Genomic DNA, 26,656 nt, shown 5'->3' on the forward strand with positions numbered 1-26,656 from the left:
ACCTCAGTCACATGGTCATGGAACACAGGGGCGTCGTCTGCCTTGGGGAGAAGCCAGGCTGTGCCCTCAGTCCCTTCTTCCCTCTTCAGCAGCTTCCTGCACTTCAACCTCCAATTCTCTCTCCAACTCAGTCCTACCCTCGGGCACACCCGCTGCCCAAGTCCCCGTGCACACCTGCTGCCTTCACGGAGGTGATTTCTCTGCCCGCCTCCTTTCCTGCACTCTGGCCTCTTGTAATCCATCCTCTCTCCTGCAGACAGAGCCCTTTCTGAATGTGACCAGTTCTCTTTCCTGCTGGAACTGCGTCGGGGGCTCCCACCCGCTGTGTGCCAGGCCTTGTAAGGAAGGCCCTGGGCACATGACTGTGACTGTTTCCAGCAGACGTCTATAAGACCTGGAGTGAGGACACAGGGAGCCTGCCATGAATGTCCCCTTAGAAATGTTGTGAGGCTCAGAGATACTGCATTGAAAGCACCTGGCATCTAAGGTTCTGATAAGTTCCATTTCTGAGCTCACTTGCTGCAATTCTCAGGGGTCAGTCCCAGCCCGATGAAGGATGCTACAAGCCTCAGGGTCAGACCCATCAGCTAGACGCATCCAGGGACCTTTTGAGCCAACACAAGGGCAGACCAGAGCTAAGGTCTATTGATCCAGCAATGTCCTAGCGAAGACAGAATGTCCATCCTGATGTCTTAACAAGCCTTAGGGAGGGCCTGGCAGAATTTTGCTTTAGTAGGAAGATACAATGGGTGGCTGAATCCACTTATTTTCACTGGGTCCTGTGCCTGGAATTATCTGGTCCTAGGGCTGAGGCTTCCATAGCTGAAGGCATGAAGGAACCCCCACTGGGCCCGGCAGGTCCTTTCTGTTTAAACACACACTTCCCTATAGGCCTGGACTAGTGTCCTGGGGAAGGATAAAAGTCAAAATAACCTGCTTTCTGTTGTGTATCTGTCATGTCCCAGATGTTGGAGCAGACACTGGGTACTCAAGCATTTAATTCTCATAGTTGTGCTTGGAGGCACTGGTTTTCAGCTGGGGGTGATTGCTGACCCCCCTCCCCCCCAACATCTGTCAACATTGCAGAATTTTGATTGACAAGAACCACATAATTGGGGCACATGTGTGGCTCAATCAGTTAAGCATCTGCCTTTGGCTCAGGTCGTGATCCTGGGGTCCTGGGATCGAGTCTAACATCAGGCTCCCTGCTTAACAGGGATTCTGCATCTCCCTCTGCCTCTATCCCTACCCCAGCTCCTGCTCGCTCTCTCTCTCTCAAATAAATAAATAAAATATTTAAAAAAAATCCAAAACCCCACATAATCATCTTAATGCATGCAGAAAAAGAAGTACTTGACAAAATCCCAAACCTGTTCATTATAAAAACATTCAGCATGCTAGAAATAGAATTTTATCAACCTGATGGAAGATATTTACCAAAAACCTACAGCTGACATCATACTTAATGGTGAAAGACTGAAAGCTTTCCCTTTAAGATCAGAAACAAGAAAAGGGCGGCTATTTGCACCATTTCTATGCAACATAGTACTGAAGGCTCTAGCCAGGATAATTAGGCAGAAGGGAAGGAAGAAAAGAAAGCAGGAAGGAGAGAAGGAGGGAGGAAGGAAAGCAAAATGAGGAGGGAAGGAAGGGAGAGAGGAGGAAGAGGAGGAGTGAGAGAGGGAGGGAGGGAGGGAGGAGGTACAGAGGTAGGGAGAGAGGGAGAAAGAAAAGATATTCAGATTGTGAAGGAAAATAGAAAGCCATCTCTATTGGCAGATGACATGATCTTGTAAAAAAAAAAAAAGTCCTAATTAATCTACTAAAAGACTACAAGAACTAATAAATGACTTCAAATTTGCATAGTAGATTAATATAAAAATTGATTGCACAAGTGTCCCTTGTTGTTTGAAAATTCACATTACAGGACTTTGCTTTTATGGAAGACCAACGCTGGTACTGGTTTGGTAATGGAAAGAAATCTGAAGAGAATTTTCACCTTTGCAAAAAGGGAGCAAGCACTTATGGAGGCCATGTACCCCTAAAGTTGAGAGTGGTGCCCCCCCAGATCCTTCCCTGGGAACCACACTCAGACCCTCAGCATCAAGCCTCAGAGCTTCAACCTGTGCCTGTGAGCATCTATGCTTCATCTCCATTTATGTTATGTAGCCATTACCAAGATGTGTCCTAAGGGATCAGAAAGCCCAAGAGACATTATTTTTTGGATCTGGGAATGCTTGAAAGGTTTTCCATATAAACTAATGATAAACACTCCTTTGTTGTACACCATTTCAGCTTATTGAAGGTTTTCATAGGAACCGTCTGCTTTCAGATAGCAGGGAAACCTGTATTTCTCTGCACTAGTGATGAGCATTCCAGAAATGAAATTAAGAAAGCACTTCCACTTGCAAAAGTACCAAAAGATAATAAACTACCTAGGAATAAATTTGACAAAAGCAGTATAAAACTTATACTGTGGAAGCTACAAAACATGGGTGAAAGGAATTAAATAAAATCTAAATAAATGGAAAGATGATCTATGTTCATGGATCAGAAGAGTTAATATTGGGAACATGGCAGTATACTTCATATTGGTCTATGTATTCAACAAAATCCCAGCTGGCTTTTCAGAAGAAATTGACAATCAGATTTATATGGAAATTCAAAGGGCCCAATATAGCCAAGACAAAGTAGAAGTAAAGAGGAATGAAGTTAAATAACTCACATTTCTGAATTTCAAACGTTACTGCTGTTGAATGGTATACTGAGGTGCATTAACATTTTCAGGAGTTTCTTTGAGCAAGCATCGGTTTGAATTGGGCAGTATCAAAGCAAAAGTCATTGGATAGGAGCTAAGGGAGAGTTCTTAACAAGGAGACAAGGAAGAAGAGGAAGCAAATTATTTGGCAATAGCTCGAGCGGTTGCCATATAGGGAAAGCCTAGCTGACTGGCTGTCCTTCAGTTGCATCATCTTGGTCTTGAGTACACTGGCTCTGGCATATGTTGTGGTTTGCATATGCCCGCTCCAATGCATTCAAGACACCTCAACCTACCGGGCTTCTTGTCTAATCAACATGACAAACCTGCAGAGATTAAGGCACTGTGGTACTGGCCCAAAGATAGATGTAGAAAACCATGGATAGAAGAGAGAATCCACAAGTAAATCCTTACGTGTTTGGTCAACTGACTTCTAACAAGGGTTCTAAGACCATTCGGTGAGGAAAGAATGTTCTTTTCCACAACAGATGCTGGGGCAAGAGGATGTCCATATGCAAAGGTAGGAAGTTGTACCCCTTCTTCACATCCTACACAAGAACTTTCTCAAAATGGATGATAGGCTTAAATGCAAGAGATGGAACTCTATAAGTCTTAGAAGAAAATATAGGAGTAAATCTTCATGACCTTAGTTTAGGCAAAGCTTCCTTAGATATGAAATCAAAAGCACTTTGATGTCTTCAAAATTGAAAACTTTGGTGATTGTAAAACATCATTAAGAAAATGAACACATCCAATGGAATGGGAAAATAGATCTGCAAACCCTGTATCTTAGAAAGTACATGCATTTAGAATATATAAAGAACTCTCACAAGTCAACAATAAAAAGACAACTACCTTTGGGAAATGGACAAAGGATCTGAATAGATATTTCTCCAAAGAAGATAAGCAAATGGCCAAGAAACACATGAAAAGATGTCAACATCCTTCATCACTAGAGAAAAAAAACAACACCTCAGTATAATAATACTGCTTCACATGCACTCAGATCATGACAATAGAGAATAAAGACAATAACAAATTTGGCCAGAAGAAGGGGAAATTGGAATTGTTGTACAGAGCTGGTGTCAGAAGCCACTGTGGAAAGCACTGTAGTAGCTCCTCAAAAGGTGGCACAGAGCTACCATGGGACTCAGCAATCCCACTGCCAAGTATATACCTCAGAAAAATGAAATTTACATCCACATGAAAACTTGTACTTGCCCGTCTGTATGACTATTCTTCATAATAGTCAACATGTCAAAGTAGCTTCAGTGTCCATCAACGGGTGATGGATAAATAAAATGTGGTGCCTCCCTACTGTGGAATATTTGGTCATGAAAAAGAATGGGGTGCTGACCCACACTACAGTGGTCTGCATGGTGCATACAGGGAGGAATCCTGAACACGTTCTGCTGCATGACAGAAGCCAGTCATCAAGTACCACATATTCTATGAATCCATTTTTATAAAATGTCCAGAACAGACATATCAATAGGGACCAACAATAGATTAGCCATTGCCTAGGGCAGGGGGAAGAGTAGGATGGGTGTGAAGTGGTAGCTAAAGCATGCCACGTTGCCTTTAGGGGTGACAACAATGTTCTAAATTTGATCATGGTGATGATTGCCCAAGTCCAAATACACTAAAATCTGCTGCATTGTATACTTTATATGAGCGAAGTGTGTGGTATAAAAAATATGTCTCAGTAAAGCTGTTAAAACTAAAATTCAGGGGGCACCTGGGTGGCTCAGTGCGTTAGGCCTCTGTCTTCAGCTCAGTTCATGATCTCAGGGTCCTGAGATCGAGCTCCGTATCAGGTTCTCTGCTCGGTGGGGAGCCTGCTTCCTCCTCTCTCTCTGCCTGCCTCTCTGCCTCTTTGTGATCTCTATCAAATAAATAAATAAAATCTTAAAAAAAAAAAAAACAACTAAAATTCAGGCTCCAGATTCTAAAGCACATCCAGGTTGGGCATCTGGGGACAGGGACTCTGGGTAAGTGCCACTATGGCAATGACACCTCTGGGGTCCCCTCCTCGCATGAACTGCCTCCTGAATTTGTTTATGGTCAAGTTTAGGTTTCTCCTGAGGAACTGGGGCTCTAGTACTTACTCTGTGCACACAGCATGGTGTTCTGAAACCAGTGGTGGGCTTTGGAGCCAAATGAAATTGCAGTTACTCCAAACTAGCTTTGAGTTCGACTTAGCTCTGTGGAAGCTCCGAGGCACTGGCATGTCACTGGCTGATGTGGGATATGATCACATTCCTCTGAACATGCAGGAGAAAAAAACTGCAGTTTCCAGACAATGTGAGAGGGCTCAGCAGGTGGGGTTTTGAAGGTGGAGTTCGTTGTTACTATAAATATTGGGGAGCAGGTGCCCCTTCAGATCACTATATTTATATCCTTTGGAGTAAATACCCAGGAATGCAATTGCTGGGTTGTAGGCTAGCTCTATTATTAACTTTGTGAGGAACCTCCATACTGTTTTCCAGAGTGGCTCCACCAGCTTGCATTCCCACAAGCAGTGTAAAAGGGTTCTCCTTTCTCCCCATCCACATCAACAACATCTATTTTTTTCCTGACTTGTAAAACTCTGGGAAGAGCCTAGATGTCCATCAACAGATGAATGGATAAAGATGTGGTATCTACACACAATGGAATATTACTCAGCCATCCAAAAATGGAAGTGTTACCGTTTGCAACTATGTTAGTGCAACTATGATTCTAAGCAAAATAAGTCAAGCAGAAAAAGACAATTATCATACAATTTCACTCGTATGTGGAAATTAAGAGACAAAACAAAGGATCATAGAGGGAGGGAGAGAAAAATAAAATAAGATGAAACCAGAGAAGGAAAAAGTTAAGAGAAAAGTTAAGAGAATCTTAACTCTAGGAAACAAACTAAGGGATGCTGGAAGGGAGGCAGGTCAAAGGATGCGGTAACTGGGGGTTGGGCATGAAGGAGGGCACGTGATGGAATGAGCACTGGGCGTCATATGCAACTGATGAATCACTAAACTCTGCCTCTGAAACTAATAAGACACTATGGGTTAATTAGCTGAATTTAAATAAATTTTTAAAACAAATAAATAAATAAAGATGGAGTCCGGTGTCTGGTCCAGAGTGAGTACCAATACTTTTCTCTTCATCCTTCTCCAATATAGTGGAAATGCTGGCATGGATCTGCAGAGACCGTGTTGAACCCTGAAACAAGCTCATCCATTCTCTTATAACAATGCTAATGATAAATGACAGGCTCTTTTTGAGATCTTTCCTGTTTTCTAGAAGCTTTGCACATCTAACTCACTCAGCACTGCCTTAGCCCCTTGCAAGGAACCTGGGACAAGGAAGCAGGAGGCGGCAGGGGCCTTTGGAGGGTTTTCCGGACAGCTGAGCCAGCCCGAGCTGTCTCAAGGCTTTGGTGCTTGCTAGACTTGGCCCAGAGAGGGCTCCATGTCCTCACTTTGATCTCCGTCCTCCCTCTGGGTCCAGGCAGCGTCCCCATCTTCCTTGGCACATTGTGCTGGCTGGAATATGCTGCTCTGATAAGTCCATTTGATGCTCAGTGTCCTTGGGAGGTCAAGGAATCTGGGGCCCAAGTGTCATCTGTCCAGTGATGGAAACCAGATGCTACCAAGGAGACAGAGCCAAAGGGAAAGCAAGTTCAGTGGAAGGGTCAGGCACTCAGATCCGTCCTCCTCCCCTGGGCAGCAGGCAGAGGAAATGCCGTCAGCCCTGTTTGGGCCGGATACATCTCCCTCACTTCCTTTAGATCTGCATTCCGAGGTGCACCCTCAGCCAGTGCTAAGCACCTACTGTATGCATCCCAGCTCTGCCCTAGGAGGGACCTGGGCGGGGTGGGTAGGCAGGCACAGGGAGAGGACTAGGGATCTACATCTGGTGCAAGCCCCTTATCTTGTCACAGACGGGAAATAGAGTTTGGGAGTTGGTGGCAGTCTGTGGACCCCACTGAGGAGCCCTCCTCTCAGCCACCATGGTCGCGAAAGAACATATCAGCACGTGATTGTGAAAGCTTATACCCCATCTCGTGTATTAAGTTCTGTTACCTGCCAGATACTGACCTAGTGTTTTTTGTACATGATCTCTTTTCATCCTTAAGCCAAAATAATGGTTTTGCTGTTGTTGTTGTTGTTGTTTTAGAAAGAGGACCTTGAGGCTCTGTGGGGCTAGTGACCAGCTAGCTAGCCGCACAACAGGTCAGTGTAGCCACACAGCAGGAACGGCTGATCATTTTGTCCCTTACTCTGCCTGTTGCCCATGGTAGCTATTATGTGTCCCATGGCAACAGGGCCAGGTCCTCTTTGTGGAATGGGGCCAAGGCATCAGCTTAGGAGCTCAAGTCCCAGAAGCTGAGCTCAGGCCCCCAGGTTAACCAGAGTAAAGTGAAATACGTGAGGTTGGGAGGGGGCAGCCATCAGAGTTGTTGTAACTGGGGAGCTGGAGTCGGCTCTGGGAGGTCTGGGTCAGCCTTCCTTTTGTCCAGTATCCTGTGTGGCTGGAGCTGTGGGTCACTGAGGTTTGGAGGTGGATCCCAATTCCGCTCCTTATGAGGAGTGGTTACGTCTGGGAAAAGTTCTTTCACTGCCTTGTGCTTTTTTTGCTCATCTGTAAACTGGAGTCTAGTGCTGGGAAGTGTAGTTAGTTTATTTTCTCAAAATTCTCACTGGGAAGGCAGGGTTTACCTGGAAGAGAACAGTCGAGGCATAGAGAGGGTTTAGAGAAGATTTTGGACAGCTATAGAAGATAAAAATTGATGACTCCTCAAACTCAACACACACAAAACAGACAATCATACCAAAAAATGGGCAGAAGATATGAACAGACACTTCTCCAATGAAGACATACAAATGGCTATCAGACACATGAAGAAATGTTCATCATCACTAGCCATCAGGGAGATTCAAATTAAAACCACATTGAGATATCACCTTACACCAGTTAGAATGGCCAAAATTAGCAAGACAGGAAACAACATATGTTGGAGAGGATGTGGAGAAAGGGGAACCCTCTTACACTGTTGCAGGTTGGTGCAGCCTCTTTGGAGAACAGTGTGGAGATTCCTCAAGAAATTAAAAATAGAGCTTCCCTATGACCCTGCCATTGCACTCCTGGGTATTTACCCCAAAGATACAGATGTAGTGAAAAGAAGGGCCATATGTTCCCCAATGTTTATAGCAGCAATGGCCACGTTTGCCAAAGTGTGGAAAGAACCAAGATGCCCTTCAACGGACGAATGGATAAGGAAGATGTGGTCCATATACACTATGGAGTATTATGCCTCCATCAGAAAGGATGAATACCCAACTTTTGTAGCAACATGGATGGGACTGGAAGAGATTATGCTGAATGAAATAAGTCAAGCAGGGAGAGTCAATTATCATATGATTTCACTTATTTGTGGAGCATAACAAATAGCATGGAGGACAAGGGGAGTTAGAGAGGAGAAGGGAGTTGAGGGAAATTGGAAGGGGAGATGAACCATGAGAGACTATGGACTCTGAAAAACAATCTGAGGGTTTTGAAGGGGTGGGGGGTTGGAGGTTGGGGGAACCAGGTGGTGGGTATTGGAGAGGGAATGGATTTCATGGAGAACTGGGTGTGGTGCAAAAACAATGAATACTGTTATGCTGAAAATAAATTAAAAAAAAATTGATGGCTCAGAAGTGACAAAGCAGGGTCAAGACCCACCATCCTCTCCATCTAGGAGAAAGGAAGTGTCCTTGACCTTGACCTTGAGTGGCTGAGGAAGCAAGGATAAGCAATTGGCTGCCGGGGGTCGTAGTGACAAGTGACAACTAGTGGATGTCTTTGGAGTTGCCAGATAGGTGAGGGGAAGCTCAGTTGGCTCCAGAACCTCTGAAGCCCTCACACTTCTTCCTCTGTTTCCATCCTACTCCTAAGACTTTGAGGTACCTAGGCCTGGCAAGCCTAGCTGGGGAGACACTTACCTAAACATTTTTTCCTTTGCTGTGGAGACACAGGGCTCCTCCCCCTCTCCAGGCACTGTGCTAGTCCTACAAAGATGTGCCCCAGAGGAATGCTTGGTGTGATTTAAAAAAATGAGACTGAGCAAACCAGAGCAAGTATAGTGCTGTTCATGGCGGAAGTATGAATAAGGAAGGCTTCCTGGAGGAGAAGGCAAGTTAGAGGAATCTAAATATGCATGTTTGCTTACCTGGCAGTCAGAGATAAGAAAGGTGTGGAAATTATTATAGTTGTTCATTCAAATATTGCTGGTTCTCTGCTGTCTGGCTACATTCCCAGACCCTTCACTTGCTTTGGCCAGTGAGATGTGAGCTTCATGGAAAGTTCCAAGAGATAATGCATGGTGTGCTCATGCTCTCTTCTTCCTGTTGTTTGTGATCTGTAATAATGGAGAGGAAGCTTCTATAGAGGCCTGAGTTGAGGACTAAGGACAACGAACACATGTCCCCCTCCCCCCTAACTTTGATTATGCAGAGTGTGATTTAGGGGATGCTTGTTGCTGCAGCGAAAACTTGCTTGCCTTGACTGATGCAAATAAGCTTCAGTTTCCACCAGCAATGAAAACAATACAATAAAATACCTTGGGGGAGAAATAGCATCTCTTATCAGGTGAACCCTAAGAGTTCAGTATGGCTATTATATAAAGTATGATATGGAATGTAGGAGAGGTGGGCAGGCTGAATACTGAAGGCTCTCCTGAATTTACCCAGGAGCTCCATGTTTCCCTTTCTTGCAAGCCAAGGGGAGCCATTAAGAGTTGCTTAAAAAAAAAAAAAAAAAAAAAGAGTGGAAGCTATAATGTGGAGAATGGGTTGGAGGTGGACCCACCTTGATGCTGGAACATCAGGGGAGGAGTCTGTTCGAATAGTACAGGTGAAAGGTGAGGTGGACTCTAGTGAAGCCATGGCATGGGGTTGGGAAAGAGAATTCATCCAGCAGAATCTTTAAGACATGATGGTGGCTGAGGGAGGAGAGGGCAATTTCCTCCCAGACCTCTGCTCATCCGTCTTCTTGGCTCACTGTCTTCTGATCAATGCTTTTGTATTTGTTGTCTGTTTTGATGCTCAAGACTGCCCTCAAAATTCAGCTGGTCAAATAATATTTCCGCTTGACATATGAAGAAACTAAGTCTCAGAGAAGTGCATGGGCTGCTTAAAGATCCAAGGGCCTGAACTCAGGTCTCCTGCTAGCCAAGCTGGTCTCCTTTCTCCAAGTCTCTCTGACCTCACTTACTCAGATGTTTCAAGGGTAGAAGTAGGTATTTTGGGGAGCAGGGTGGGGAGCACCCAGGTAAGAGGAAGCTTGTAGGAGGTGGAGCTGTTGCTTTCTAGCCATACTTACCAGGCTGATTGATCTGTGAGTGTTCAAGCATATGCTACATACATAAAAGGCAATATGCTCGAAGGAAACCCCATATACCACAGTCTAGGTTTATAAGACTCAATGAGTGATTTTTATTCCACTGTTAAAGGCTTTTTTTCCCCCTTCTTGCTCTATCAAACTATTCCTTATGGGGTTTCTTAAAAGAGCAATCTCTGTCTCCCATGATGCTTTTAAAATGCAATTTATTGCACACATTTTATTAGCATTCTGCTGCTTAGGAATGCAACCCATGATCAAAATGACACACATCCTCTCATAGAGTTATGGCCGCTCAGGATGTCATTAGTTTAGTATTTCCAGTTGTGGTCATGGTTGTTTTAGACAGGAATAAAGTGAGACCAGTCCATTGTATGTTTTAAAATGGCTTAATTTCTCCAAGTCAAACTCAAGGTAAAATATTCTGTAACTTCACCGGCACAGAGGCCGGTAGGACTTGGAGAGATAGCAGCTGGGAGCCCTGGCTCCTCATTCTGTCCTTGACACCAAGCACCATACACCACTGAGACCCAGGCCAGGCTTTGCCTTCTCTGAGTCTCACTCTCCTTTTCTGGGAGAGGCCTTGGGTGGCACTTCTGTATTTATTCTTTTAATTATTCGTATCCTTACTTAATCTTTTTCAGCTGCTACACCATTCTCCCCAAAACAAAATATTATGCGGAAGTCCAAAACGTAACTCAAATAAGAGCAAGCAGCTCTTGAAATCCTGTGTTCCAGGCCGTGGTATTTCCATGGGAGACCTTGGGAAAGAAGGCTATGGGGGATTTTTGAGGCTTAGATGACCACTCATGTGGATTCTAGCTTGGGGTATGCGTGGAAGTTTCTCCAATCTCCTTCAGTTACTGAGTAGCTCTGAGAACTCAGGTAGGTCACACAGCTGCTTCTCCTTATCTGTAACAATTCATGTTGCACTTGAAGGGTTCTGACATTGGAAAAATCCAGCACATCCTTCCAATGCACACGTGTTTCATGTGCATCGCATTATGTACGTGAATGCTGTTTCTTCCTGAGCACTAAATCCATGCTGGGACTAACAAAAGAATTTTCATGTATTAGTGCATTGACTTCTTACAACACTACCCACAAGGTACTTGCATTCTCCTCAGTTTTTAGATGCAGAAACTGAATCTCAGATTGAGATTGAGGAAATTGTTCAAGGTAAAAAAGCTATCTGAGGGGTCTGGAGAGGCGAGGGGTGGGAGGTGGTGGGTTTGGAGAGGGCATGTATTGCATGGAGCACTGGGTGTGGTGCAAAAACAATGAATACTGTTATGCTGAAAATAAATTAAAAAAGAAAAAGCTAGTAAGTGGTAGATAAAGATCTGGCAGTTTTATACATAATTGGTATAGATCTTGTCTGAACACCCAGCCCAATCTTTTAAAAAGGCAGAAGCTCAATCTTGCACTTGCTCTTTGTATAGTCTGACACAGTAGGGCTGGATAATGTGGTGGATGGATTCTAGAATTGTCCCCATGACCCCTGCCTGCTGGTGTTCATTCCCTAGGGTGGCCAGGACCTATGGCTTGCCTCAAATGATCGAACACAGCAAAGGAGACAGGATGCATGTGATTACATTACAGAAGATTGTAGCACCCTGTTCTGCTGGAGTCTCCCTCTCGCTGGCCTGATGAAGCAAGTGGTTCTGTGGGGTGCCCACATGACCAGGAACTGAGGGCAGCTGAGGGTGGCCTTAGACTTCAGCTGATGGCTAACAAGAAACTGTCCCACAGTTGCCAGGAACCTAGAGCGTCACTAGCCAAGTAAGCTTGGAAGCAAGTCCTTGTCCTGTTTAGTCTCTGGATGAGAACACAGTCCTGACCCTGACCAATTCCTTATTGACAGGGGATCCAGGTAAGCTGTGTCTGAACTCCTGATCATAGATACTGTGAAAGAATAAGCATGTACTGTGTTAAGCTGATCAGTTGGGGGTAATCTGATGACACAGCAATAGATAACCAACAGTCGAACTTTCGATGTTTTTCCTTTTTGTTTTTGTAATCATCACTATAATCCAAAATAGCCTTCTATCAAAAGAAAAAAATTAGAGACAGTGGATTTTCAGACAGCAGAAGGGAGATGATTTGATGTCCAGAATCCAGGTCTGGCACGATCAGTGCCTTCAGACCTAACTTGCAAGCACTGGCTTCATGTTTTCTTGTGGGCACAGCCCCTTCACCCAGCCCCACACTGCCTGCTGATGTCCTGCTGAAAATGCTGTGGCAGAGAATAATGCATACTCTCCAAAGTGGTTTCCTGTTGGCCCATAACCATCCCACTCCTGTGGGTGGTAGCACTAATTTCTTTGAGGACCGCCCCCGCTCTCTGCTCCTGTAAATTATGTGGGATCTAGGAGGAGTCAGCACAAAATACTCATCGTGCTGCATGTCCTATTTCCCCAGCCCCAGAATGGGTTCAGGGATAAACACAAGACCCGAGCAGGCCAATGGGATTTATCTCTGGAACTCCCATGAGGCCTGCTGGGACAGTGACACCTGCTCTTTCCACAAGGACTGCTGTCCTCTGTGAGGTTCATGCCAGCATACGTAGGGTGTTGGCATTTTCCCCACTTTGCAGATAAGGAAATTGAAGCATACAGAGAAATGTAGTCATTTATCTCAAGTTTTCTACTAGTGACCATGGAGCTGACCTTGGAGCTCAGAACTCTTTGGTTCTAAAGCCAGCTTGGAGCTACTGATGGCAAAGCTAACAGTAACAAAGCTGTCCAGTCATCACTGGGATTACTCAGCAGGAGGCATAAATAGTACCTACTGGGCACTGCTCCGTGTTCATGATGATGGAGGTGGAGGGGTGAGCCAGTCCTGATCAGGCTTCCTGGGAACCTTCTGTCTAGTTAGTGGCAAAGATGCAGAATCACAACAGTGTCAAATAGGGTTCTTTGCACTTATCTTGAGGCCCACCTCCCCATTTTATAGGTCAGGAAATTGAGGCCCAGAAGGAGCTGCCTAAGACCTGCAGATGGTGGGTTCCAGAAAGTTTACATGATAACCAGGGCTGGGATAAGATCCCATGATCCTGGGATCGAGCCCGACACCGGGACCCTTGCTCAGCAGGGAGTCTGCCTCTGCCTCTGCCTCTGCCCCTTCCTCCTGCTTGTGCTATTTCTCTCACTGTCTCAAATAAATAAATAAAATCTTTAAAAATAAATTAAATTAAAATAAATGAATATGAAATGAATGAAATGAAATGAAATGAAAAAATTAAATTAAATTTAAAAATTAAATTAAATTAAAAAATTAATTAAATTAAAAAATAAAAATAAAAAAATGAACGAATGAATGAATGAATGTGGCTTTCAAACTCATATCAGGGAGATCATATGATAGTTGTCTTACCTATTCCTACTCCTTACCTACTCCTTACCTATTCCTTACCTGTTCCTACTCCTTACCTATTCCTTACCTGTGCCTCTCACTCCTACCTCGCACCAGTCCTGACCTGACTATCAGCCATGCCTCTGACCTCAGGATTCCCCCAGAAAGCCTGTCTTGATGCATTCCTACAGCATGTCAGATTCATCAACTGTTTATTCTTTTTTTATTTTAATTTTTTAATTTTTTTATAAACATAGAATCTATTTTTATCCCCGGGGTACAGGTCTGTGAATCGCCAGGTTTACACACTTCACGGCACTCACCAAAGCACATACCCTCCCCAATGTCCATAACCCCACCTCCCTCTCCTGACCCCCCTCCCCCCAGCAACCCTCAGTTTGTTTTGTGAGATTAAGAGTCACCTCTTCCACCTCAGCCGCAGCAACATCTTCCTAGGAACATCGCCAAAGGCAAGGGAAGCAAAGGCAAAAATGAACTATTGGGATTTTATCAAGATCAAAAGCTTTTGGACAGCAAAGGAAACAGTTAACAAAACCAAAAGACAACTGACAGAATGGGAGAAGATATTTGCAAATGACATATCAGATAAAGGGCTAGTGTCCAAAATCTATAAAGAACTTAGCAAACTCAACACCCAAAGAACAAATAATCCAATCAAGAAATGGGCAGAGGACATGAACAGACATTTCTGCAAAGAAGACATCCAGATGGCCAACAGACACATGAAAAAGTGCTCCATATCACTCAGCATCAGGGAACTACAAATCAAAACCACAATGAGATATCACCTCACACCAGTCAGAATGGCTAAAATCAACAAGTCAGGAAATGACAGATGCTGGCGAGGATGTGGAGAAAGGGGAACCCTCCTACACTGTTGGTGGGAATGTAAGCTGGTGCAACCACTCTGGAAAACAGCATGGAGGTTCCTCAAAATGTTGAAAATAGAACTGCCCTATGACCCAGCAATTGCACTACTGGATATTTACCCTAAAGATGCAAACGTAGTGATCCGAAGGGGCACATGCACCCTAATGTTTATAGCAGCAATGTCCACAATAGCCAAACTATGGAAAGAATAGATGTCCCTCAACAGATGAATGGATCAAGAAGAGGTGGCATATATACACAATGGAATACTATGCAGCCATCAAAAGAAATGAAATCTTGCCATTTGCGACAACATGGATGGAACTAGAGCGTATCATGCTTAGCGAAATAAGTCAAGCGGAGAAAGACAACTATCATATGATCTCCCTGATATGAGGAAGTGGTGATGCAACGGGGGGGGGGGTTAAGTGGGTAGGAGAAGAATCAATGAAACAAGATGGGATCAGGAGGGAGACAAACCATAAGTGACTCTTAATCTGTTTATTCTTTTTTATAACTTGTTCCCAACAGACTTTTACAGGAATATTACACCTCTTGAGGTTTTAAAATCAGTCATCCACCAGCTCAGAGACTCTAGGACAGGGGATTCTGCTCACCTAATTGTCCTGGGCATTGCTTCCTTCGTATCATATTTTAATCAATCAGAGACCAGGGTTTTTAAGACTCCTCCTATTTGCAGAGACATTAATCTGTCTGTGTTTTTTTAAATCCTGCCATAGACTCCGTGAATTAGAGTAAGAATGAGGGGCTCAATGCCCCCAAATGGGTCCCTTTTGCAGGTGGAACAACTAAGTCTCAGCGAGTCTGTGTCATTCGTGCTCAGACCTCTGATGAACAGCATCAGCTCTGAAACCCAGCCTCCCGGATCCTCCGTAACCCTAGAATCATGGCCCTTCCCTGCTGTGCTTTACACTGTAAATAAATCCCTTTCTGTGGGGCCAATCAGGAATGCTCTGTGATGTAGGATTGGAGTCGAGCCAGCAAGGATGGATTTATTCTGCACACGGTCACTTCTATGAGGCAAAAGTTTAGGCTCCCCTTTATTTTGACAACCTTGGGGCTTTGTAAGAAAGGAGAGGCACAGAAATACATAAATGACTCTATTTTTTTTTTAACTCAGTCTTACTCGCATTGTCTCCCTTCCCTTGGAGACTGTGTGGCTGTGTGTCACTGGGAGGATGGAGACTGCAGAAGAAAACCCAGTCAGGCCTCTTTCAGAGCCTCAGGCCACGCCGCTCTGCTCTTGGCCATGCCTCAGTGGCCCCATGTTACAGTTGCGGGATGAACTCTAAAAGGAAAACAAAGGGAAGCTTTGCATGTGTCCTTGGGAGATACATTTTCATCAGTCAGCAAAAATCAAATAATTTGTACAAATATTTGGGGAAGGACTCATCCCTGCCTTTAGAAGGGGGAGAAGTCAAAGGCCGGAGATGTTCGGTGATGTTTACTCTAAACTATCCAAATATTAGCACTGTGCTCCAGCTGAGGAGGGCAGAGGGGTAAATAAACACCCAATCCTACAGCCTCGTCATTGCCATGCAGAGTGCAGCGGGAGTTAGCAGTAGGAACAGACTCTCCCGGTGGAATGTTCTGGTTGATGTGGTGTGGGGGAGAGAACGTGACGTGTGGAGTCGGGCAGAGGGCACTTTGAATCCTACCTGAATCATTAGGAATCTGCAACCCAAATGAGGTGTTTCAGTTCCTGTGGACTTCGTTTCTTCCCCTATAAAACGGGGATGCGAAATTTAGCCAGAAGCCCTCTGGGACCGAACGTGCTGGCCTGTGTAATTGTTCCTAATACACCACAGGTCCTCAACATATAGGATTCCCCTTTCTACCTGCTTCCTCTAGCTGAAACCAGGCTCCCACTCACCCCACCCCACTCCCTGTGCTGTATGCTTTTGGGCCCTGGACAGTTGGGCCCCCAGACACAATGCCTGAGGGAAGCGCTGGGTAATAGCAGTTTATTTTAGAAGCAGCCCCGGGAAACAGGAAGAAAGAACAGAGAAGGGGACATGGGGAACAGAAAACCCATGGGAATGTGTGTCATGGAAGTGATCTTGATTTTGTTGGGCCATCTGAGATGTGTCCAGAATGCTTTCCAGAAGTATCCCTCTGAGAACAGAGGGCCAGTGCCCTGATCCACTGATGGAGGGTGACTCCTGGGACGTAACCTTCACCCCCCAAGTTCTTCTGGACTCTGCACAGAAAATAGGAAATACAGAAGCTCTTCTGAGTCCAGGCATTTCTACCATGGTCCACCACCACTGTGGTCAAAATCAGACGTGAGTCAAGGGGTTTTGACACCAGGACCCAAATCAGCTGCTCCATGAGACCTAGGACAGACTTTGCATGGCACATCTCTTGTCCCTTGGCTGTAGAAACTGAGATTTGACTCTGGCTGCAGTACTTAGTGGCTGAAATGTCTCTTTTAACATTTCAAGCTTCAGTTTCATCCCCAAACTGGGAGGCATCAGTGGGCATTGAAAGGGTTAACAACTATTCAAGAAGCAGGAGAGTGCCAGGGAGGAGAGAGAACCCTTGTGGGCTGTACTGTGTGTCCTTGTGGATGTGAAGGGCAGTGGCAAAGTGATAGTAGTGGTCTAGGTGGTGGTGATATCAGGAGATTGGAATTTGCTGGAGCCTGGAGATTTACCCACAATCCAGCCCACTCTAGAGCCCCATTCTGCAAAGTAAGTTCTGCAGATCAGCAGAAGCAGCCTTACCTGGAACCTGCTAAGAATTCAGACTCCCCACTCCCTCCTCCCAGAGGGAGGGATCAGAATCTACCCAGTAGTGAGATCCCCTGGCCATCTGCATGCCGCTAACTGAGAAGCCCTAGGCTAGTGGGAGGTCTCTAGGCTGGTGAGGATAGAAATGAGGGCTTGGGCACTCTTTAACTGGGGTGGTAGAGAGGGAGGAGGGAAAGGCAGGAGTTTCTAGGTTGTTATCATCTTTCCTTTTTCCTTCCAGGATCTGTGGGGCAGAGATTTGAAGCTATCCCAGAAGCAGGAGACTCATTGCGCCTGGAACTCTGGTTAGGCAAGAAGCTTTAGATTGGTGAGTCATTAGCACATGGTAAGAACAACTAGGATTTATTGGATGCCTTTGATGTGGAGGTAATGGGCAGGCCCTTTCCATGTACTGTCTCCTTTGATCTACACAACACTGGAAAGTGTGGTATGGTTATTAACCCATTTTACAGATGAGAAGGCTGTGATGTGCACAAGTTATTTTTTGACCTTGATCATTCAGGTAGCAAGCAGAGGAGAGAGAATTCAAAACCAAGTAGGCAGAGATGAGAGCATTTTCTCTGCCCAATGATGCTGTTTTCTACATAGAGAGACATGCAATTTCTAGAACATTCATGTCAATTGTTTACTAATAAATGTCACCTTGTATCACCTTGGTATTCTTAAGTAGAAACTAGCATTGTTGTTTTCCTTTTTTGCTGATAAGACACCTGAGACTCAGAAAGCTCATGTGAGTGTGGGAGCCCAATAGACAGCAAGTTGTAGAGCGAAACTGCAGACCTGACCTGAACAATACTACAGACCTGAACATGGCTCAATCCTCCAAATATTGTGATGTGAGCTGCCTATTTGATACCCATTTCCTTCCTCTTAGTTTACAAAACCCTGATTTTTTTCAGCATGGCAAAATACCCAGCCTCAGGCATTGAATCATGATTGATTGAAACTAATTACGACAATTCTATTAATCATAGCATGGCATTCTTTTTTTTCTAACCTCCCTTTAAGATAGAAGTGCTTTGGTAACGGATGTGATAGTTGGACTGACAACAGCCATTTTGCAACCATGAAGCAACTGGTAAGAATGGCGAGAAAATGATTAGCAGGAGATTTGGTCTCTCCTATCCTGACCAAGCTGTGCAACCAATACTAGGAGCTCTCTACTATTTTATTTTAGATTTATTATTTATTTTAGAGAGAGAAAAAGAGAGGGAGCAAGAGAGCACACATGGGAGGTAGAAGGGCAGGGGGAGAGGGATAGAGAATGTCCAGCAGGCTCTGCACTGAGCATGGAGCTCTATATGGGGCTCAATCTCACAACCCTGAGATCACAATCTTAGCCAAAACCAAGAACTGGACACTCAACTGACTACACCATCCAGGTACCCCAAAACTCCTATTTTTAAGCCAATATTAATCTCATTTCCTACATATGTCTGTGAACACATTCCTAACTAACAAACACATCCTTCTAAAAATGAGGTTAGTGGTTGTATTGATTCAATGATGCCTATGTGAGAAGAGTGGAGAACACACATTCAGCACTCAGTTATGGTGGCCATTATTATCTTACTCTGTGGCTCTGCCTGAAGGCTGAGAAGCTTTTCCCATTTCCCGGGCTTATGGTATTCTATATGGGTCTCCTCCAGTCAGAGCTTATCCCAAGCCAATTAGTCCTCAGGTTTGTTTTGTTTTGTTTTTCCTAGAGAAAGAGGGCACCTGTGCATTTGAGTTGGGGTGGGAAGTAGAAAGGGAATGGTAGAGGGAGAGAGAGAATCCCAGGCAGACTCCATGCCCAGTACAGAGCCCAAGACAGGCCTACATCCCACGACCCTGAGATCATGATCTGAGCTGAAACTAAAAGTCAGATGTTTAACCAACAGAGCCACCCAGACATCCCAACCCTCAGCATTTGAACTCATCTCCTTGTTGTCTGACGTGCATCATTTTGTCAGCCTCTCCCTAAGACTTTGCCAGATGAGGGTGGGAATGCTCTAGAGAGTCTCACAGAGAACACATAATGGATGTCTTCTTCTCTTCCAGCTGCTCCTGGTGTCTCTGAATGGGCTGTTCCTGGTGAATCTCAGACCCAGGATCCATTTGCAGAGTGATGTCAACCCAGGCTTTGTCCTTTGGGTGTGGAGGGGCCTGGGGAGCAAGAGTCTCACACAGGTAGAGTTAGACAGTGTTCTCCACTTTGGTACCACCTGCTAGAATGCTGAGTGGTAATTTGTTCCTCCAAATATCTGGTAGCTGCTTGCTTTTGAAACCTCATTTGTACTCCAGACATGTTTACTATATGATTGAGGAAATGAAGGAATGAATCTTCAACTGCTTTTTCAATTATCTGTAAAAATCTCCCCATAGAGCCCTCAGAATCTTTTTATACACACCATGCCCAGGTTCCTCCTCATTATCCTCTTCCTTAAATGGCAGATATTGGAAGAGAACATTCTTCCTTGGGCTATAACATCGCACAGGTTAGTATAGTGGCCAATTAGGAACAGTAGTGGTAACCAAAATATAGCAGCTTGATTAATGGGCGCGCTGCCCTTAAATTCCTAACTATTGAGCCATTGTGAACAGATGGAAATAGCTTTCTCTGAAACAACTCTATTGCCCCTTGTATAAGGAAATCAGCTAGCCCTTCAAAGATCACTGAGAGGTATAAAAGCACAAAAAATAGCATAAAATCAGAAAGGTGGAAAGAGAAGACAAAGCCAGAATGGAGAGAGATTGGACGGTTTCTCTAGTGGCACCTGACCGATGGTGTCACCAGCTCCCTAATGAGAAGAGATTTGAGTGAAGACAAATAAAACTGCAAAAGATATTACATGCTAAATATACTATACAATTCAATTTAATGATGTATGCTTTATTTTTTGATACCATTTATCCAATCTCAGGTCATCTTTTGGTGTCTTTACAAAACCCTAAGTAAAAGGAGACTTTAGATTGTAGATAATATGAATTGATCAACCTGACACTGAACGATGCCTTCAATGTTCTCGTTCGGTGTTGGAAGAACCAGCGAATAAATTCATGCTCCCAAAGGGTGTTTGGGCAAGGGGTCTTCAGGGAAAGGATATAGTGCACTATACCGATGGCCTCCACTCCTTCTGTTGGGCCATATGACAAGCATGGTGAATGGGAAGTGGGATAAAACTCAATCTTTCCCCTCAGATAGATGATATTCTGGGAGGGTAAGGCAGACATAACACCAGCATGAGCCCAATGACATAAATTTCATGGAAGCTTTGTGTCTGACTCTTTGGGTGGGGGTGGGGAAGATGAGAGTTTGGAAAATACCCATAGAGTTGGGGCCTTTACAATAGAATCTGGGAAGGAATGTTGGTGGTGTGACAATAGAGCATGGTGGGGGCCACTCTGCAGCCTTTGAAGGAGAGTGAGCCTGTTGCATTAGTCATTGGCCAGGCTGTCAAATGCACAGGACAACATAGGAGGGACAGTAGAGGCTGTGCCCTTGGAGAGCTGAGTTTTCTTGGCATGCAGGAGAGAATGATAAAAGATGGCAGTTGATGAGGCTTAGGAGGGGGATTATACCTACTCCTGAAAGGTCTTGTATACCTCACCAAGGGGACCTTGTGTTGCTTCTACAGGCTTTTAGTCATGACATCAACATGGCAAGATTTATAGTTGGACCTCCCAGCAGTTGCCCTCCTGGGGGACAGAGTGGAATAAGAGAACCAGGAAGGCAGTGATTCTTTGATTGCCTCGAGTTTGAAGAGCTTGTGGTCCCCAGAGTGGGGCTCTGATTCTCTAGGATTGCCAGTCTGGTAGGTGGGATCAAGAAGACCTTCTTGGCTGTAACCTTTTAGAAAACGTTGGGCATCAGCCTCTACTGCAGGATGATGTTCAGCTGATCCTTCTCCAACCACGTTGGCAATGTGCGAGCAGCTCTGGGCCAGGATCCTCAATATGGATCCTTGAGAAAGGGCAAGACAAAACTGAATCTCATGGGTCACAGGAGGAATAAATCAGGTCTTCTGACCTTGATGTTGCATGCTCTGTCCATAGATAGACATTGCCTGATAAGTTTTTCTTTCCTTGTTTCTTTCTTTCTCTCTTCCTCCATCTCTCCCTCCCTTCCTCCTTTCCTCTCTCACTCCCTCCATATTTTTCCATTCATCCATCATACATTGACTGAACAGCATGAGCCCACTGTAGTCCCCCAGGGTATCAACTACCTGATGTAACTCCTCCAGCCTCTGAGTTGAGTTCAGCAAATATTTCTTGGGCAGCTTCTATGTACCTGGCACTGTATAAGCCCTGGGGATCCCATGATTGATGAGATATGGGTCCTGTTCCCCAGATCTCTGTCTAATGCAAGAAACAGATGTACAAACCAGAAATTATAGTACACTGAGATATGGGTTAAAACGAGCTATGCACATAGCCCCTGGAGACTTCGTTTCCCCCATATAGTAAAGTAGATCATTTATTTCCACACTCTTTCCAATTCTGACAGCCCTGTGCACCATGCTCTCCGAGGGAAGGATCAGCACACACAGAGCTAGTTCTGTTAGCCTGCATTAACGCCCAGGTCAAGCACTCCTGTTCTTCACTGTCTGCATTTCAGAATTCCTCATTAAATAAGGCAGAAAAAGCTGTGAAAAGTTTATATTTTAAGTCTGAATGCCGTATGAAATAGTAATAGACCCCACACAGAACATTTCATTTGGAATTAAGGGGTTCTCTTTGTCAGTCTATCAAAAGATGCTTCCTGGATGTGCTCAGTGCCTCAGAGGAGTGCATAATGAAACATTTCCAGAGAGGTGGTGAATATTTACATGAGGTAGTAAAAGTTTGATTCACTCATAAAAGAATTCAAGGAAGAGGAAATTTAAAAGTATTGACATATGCATAGGACAAAATAAAATAAACATTAAGGAGATCAGATGAAATGTTATAGTGATTATCTCTGGGAGGGGGGGCGTCACCTGATACTTATTTCCTTTTCTATATTTTTATATATCTTCCAAAAGTTCTGCAATGAACATGCATTGCTTATATTTTTAGAAGATACAAATTACTTTTTTACAAAACTCTTGATGATTTGAAGATTGAATCCTGTTAATGAGCTTCCATCTGTCCAGACCTTTCCTCGAGGGGATTGTGAATTACCTAGTGTGAAGCTCTTTTGTTCCTATAGTGAAACTTCAATAGGTTTGAAATGAATTTATGAGCCGGCGTCCTAAGGAGGCAGAGATGTTATCCTCTGTGCCAGGTGAGAGGAGGGGAGGAAATGCCCGGTTTCTGCAGAAACCACCGCACCCAGGACCTGAGGTTCACCAGCCGCATGAGCCTTGAAGGGCACTCTGCACACGCTTGAACAAAATAGGTCAGAAGTCCAGCCACGCTTGCTATCACAGATAATAATAATGAGCAAAGACAAACGTCTATTCCTTCCCTGTGCTTTCTCCATGGCCCTCTCTCCTCTATATCCCTTATGTGTTAAGTTAGTTTGATGATGATTAGCAGAATGAACAGAGGGGACAGGTTCAGAAACATCTGGGGTTGGGGGTTTCAATTTTCCGGGCTTCGTTCTTTATCCCGTACAAGACTCATACTGCTGTGCTCTGTGAGGAGCTCGTCAGAGGCTGAAGCTTACTCCAGTGAACCAAACTCCCTCACTGACTCATTTGTTCATCCACAAACATTCCCATATATTTAGTTTCATTCTCATGTTAAAGAGCATCTGATGCTCTTTTTGGGGGATGGTGACCTACAGTTCCCCTATTTCATGGTGATCCTGCAAAGATCCCAAGCCTGATCCATTGGGGACTTCTGAAAAGACCTGCGGATGAGGGTCTCTTCAACCGAAATCACAGATGTGTGTACCCATGTTCTTTGTCAAGCCTACATCCAAGAAGGAGGCACAGCAGGCTGGGAAAGAGGGGCGGGGTGAGGGCGGGACTTGCACTTCCTCCACTGGAGCCCTGGGGCCTTTTTTTTTTTTACCCCAACCACTGTGACTGCAAAAGACTATTTTATGTGACAGGAAAGCTGGAAGGAAAGACATCAACACAGTAGCACTGAAGACAAGGTGATCTTTATTTCCTGCTTCATTTTGCCCTGCATTTTAGAAAGGGTTTTATAAAGATCATGTTTGAGCCACTCTCTCCTGAAAGCTCTCAGGGTCCCCAGCGCAGGAGCCTGGGGCCATCAGAGGGCATGAGTCCCCGATTTGTTGAATGTAGGAGGCGCAGATCCCACGGTCTGGCTCACATCCCACCATTCCAACTCCCTTCTCATTTGCCTTCTCTTGTAGACGAGCTGGAAAATTAACAATTTTTGTTTCCCAACTTCCTGTGATTAGCCACTCTGCTCTGTCCTGTCTCCCAGCTAGTGTGGCTGTCATCTGCCCACAGTGCCCCATTGGCAGTCATCTTGCATCCATGAGGCACCAAGGACAAGGAGGAGAGTCAGCACACGGGAATGGCAGTCTTCCTGGAGGAGACTGGGTCCCTGCCGGCCTCACTGAGAGCTCACACTGGCCTCAGCCATCTACCACTGGGTTTCTGGTATTAGGAGAGATAGAAATCCTGTTTGTTTCCATCACTGCAATCAGATTTCTGTTAACAGACAGCAGATCTCCTATCCGATGCTGTAAATGGTGAGGAACCCTAAGCGAGCCAATGGGGGCACAGACAGGACATTGGGAGGGCATCAGTGCTGAGTCTGGTCCCAGGCCCAAGCTCAAAGTCAATATTCCTGGTGTCCCTGGACCTACTCCATGACACGACCAGCTGGGGTTTCTGGTCAATCCAGTGTCTGGCCTTTTGTCTACAAGAAGTTTTTGTTTCCAGGTCAACAAAAAGGATGCTAAGGGTAAATGTTGATATCACCCTCACAGATGAATGAAATGTTGGTACCTGGAATTGCAGAAATGAATCACATCCACTTGAACAAAACCATCCCACTGTCCCAGTGAAGAACACGGACTCGGGATCACATAGCAACTCATTGTGGAGGGAAGCAGGGGTCCTGATACTCTGACACCAAATGCCCTCTGTCCCTATCTCTGCTGGAATGGTCCACTGGTAGTCAAGAGGGGTAGAGAATGAACTAAATAAGCAAATAACTTACCAAAAAAGACAATTTTTCCCCTGACCAAGAAGAGTCTTTATACCTCTGTCAGTAGGAGGTAGGAGGAAAGAAAACCAGCCATTTGGGTTGCAAATAATCAAATAATCAAAATAATTCCTCTCGCATGGCTAGATCTTGAAGTTTTCCCAAGCACTGCTAACGTCACATTTTACGTGGTCCTCATGCAACCACATGCAGTGAGGAGATTTAGCTGTCCTTTACCAGTGGAAAAACCAGTCCTCCAAGCACCCCTGGTCCAGTATCCCTTGTCATGGAGCCATCACCCTGGGAAGAGTCTGAGAATGTTTGATGAGTCTTAGGATCCGACACAGGAATGACCAACAGACCAAGGGACTTCTGGATGAGAGGATATTCTGAAAAGTATGTGATTCAAGGTGCCTCGATGGCCCATTCAATTAAGTGTCCAACACTTTTTTTAAATTTTTTTTTAATTTTCTTTTTCAGCACAACAGTATTCCTTGTTTTTGCACCACACCCAGTGCTCCATGCAATCCGTGTCCTCTCCAATACCCACCATCTGGTTCACCCAACCTCCCACCCCCCGCCCCTTCAAAACCCTCAGATTGTTTTTCAGAGTCCATAGTCTCTCATGGTTGAGGGAAATTGGAAGGGGAGGTGAACTATGAGAGACTATGGACTCTGAAAAAAGTGTCCAACTCTTGATTCTGGCTCTGGTCATGATCTCAGGGTGGGATCGAGCCCCACATCAGCCTCTGTGCTGGGCGCAGAGTCTGCTTGAGATTCGTACATCAATCAATCAATCAATCGATCAATAATAAATGTGAGTGATTAGATTTTTCAAATCACATTCTTCTTACCCTCTTCAGTCATGGTTTAATTCCAGAGTGGCTCTGTCTTCATTTCCAGTTGAGCTTGAAAGAGTTGAGCTCTGCATTTTTATTGTTCTTACTGGCACTTGCCCATCCCCTCCTTCCTTCCCTCTCTTACCAAGGATAATATACTAACATCCACTTGTCTATGGGAAACTACAAAAATCTGAATTCTTTTTGTAAAATGCAAAGAACATTTTGTGAACTCTTCAACGGCTGGGCCAAGGGGTGTCTTTGTCTGAATAGGAGGCTACAGAGGCTGACGAGGGAGAAACAGAGGACATCAGTGGGACACTGGTGATGCCCACAGGGGCTCAGTATGCTCCGCAACATCTCTTTAATGAATTCGCTGGATGCACCAGGCACTTAGAACCTTTTCACTTCCTTGCCTGCTTAAATAATTAGGGCATAAATAAAATAGGCACTGCTTTATTGGTGAGTTGCTTTTCTTTTTCTGCAGGAAGCCATCATGTGATCTAATACAGCCTGTGACATTTGATACAAATGCAACATATTCCCTTTCTCGTCTGTCTAATCCTGGCATTTCCTGGACATCACCAAGGTTATTGATTCTTGGACCAGTGCAAATGTCGATGGGATGTGTCACACTCTAAGGAAATGTCATTTGGAAGAAACAGATCAATACAGTTGATTAATCACATTATAGAGAAATCCGGGATAGAGAGCTGGGATATTTGGGTGTGGAGAGTGGATGACAATAGGGAGGCAATGTGGTGGGGACAGCACCAAGGCTCTGTCCCACTGTCTAAAGGGACCCCTGCACTCTTTTCAGATGATAGAAAAGGTAGTAGCAGGTGTGGGAGCAGGACTAGCAACAATGATGACGATGAGGAGGATGTCCTCCTCAGATAGAGGAGACAGAGTGTGGAAACAGAGCTGTTTCGACTACATCTGTATCTTTGGGGTAAATACCCAGTAGTGCAATTGCAGGGTCATAGGAATCTCCACACTGTCCTCCAAAGTGGCTGCACCAACTTGCATACCCACCAACAGTGTGAGAGGGTTCCCCTTTCTCCACATCCTCTCCAACACACATTGTTTCCTGTCTTGCTAATTATGGCCATTCTAACTGACGTAATGTGGTATCTCAATGTGGTTTTAATTTGAATCTCCCTGATGGCTAGTGATGATGAACATTTTTTCATGTGTCTGTTAGCCATTTGTATGTCTTCATTGGAGAAGTGTTTGTTCATGTCTTCTGCCCATTTTTTGACATGATTATCTGTTTTGTGTGTGTTGAGTTTGAGAAGTTCTTTTTTTTTTTTTAATTTTATTTATTTATTTGTCATAGAGAGAGAAGCGAGAGCAAGCACAGGCAGACAGAGTGGCAGGCAGAGGCAGAGGGAGAAGCAAGCTCCCCACCAAGCAAGGAGCCTGATGTGGGACTCGATCCCAGGACACTGGGATCATGACCTGAGCCGAAGGCAGCCGCTTAACCAACTGAGCCACCCAGGCATCCCGAGAAGTTCTTTATAGATCTTGGATATCAGCCTCTTGTCTGTACTGTCATTTGCAAATATCTTCTTCGATTCTGT

General features: G+C 44.7%; 1 long non-coding RNA gene across 3 annotated transcripts in view; it reads left to right on the forward strand.

The window, feature by feature from the left end:
* The window catches only part of LOC132013287 (uncharacterized), a 55,457-nt gene extending 35,454 nt beyond the window's left edge, over window positions 1–20,003 (forward strand). The window contains exons 1-4 of one of the 3 annotated variants that reach the window (XR_009402972.1): window positions 17,086–17,251; window positions 17,360–17,446; window positions 18,152–18,217; window positions 19,183–20,003. This is a non-coding gene — a long non-coding RNA (uncharacterized LOC132013287). Of the gene's footprint in view, window positions 1–17,085; window positions 17,252–17,359; window positions 17,447–18,147; window positions 18,218–19,182 lie in introns of those variants that run through there. The other 2 variants (XR_009402969.1, XR_009402967.1) reach the window with 2 other exon arrangements.
* The last annotated feature ends 6,653 nt before the right edge of the window (window positions 20,004–26,656 follow it).

Source organism: Mustela nigripes, chromosome 3, assembly GCF_022355385.1.
Source record: "Mustela nigripes isolate SB6536 chromosome 3, MUSNIG.SB6536, whole genome shotgun sequence".
Taxonomy (NCBI): domain Eukaryota; kingdom Metazoa; phylum Chordata; class Mammalia; order Carnivora; family Mustelidae; genus Mustela; species Mustela nigripes.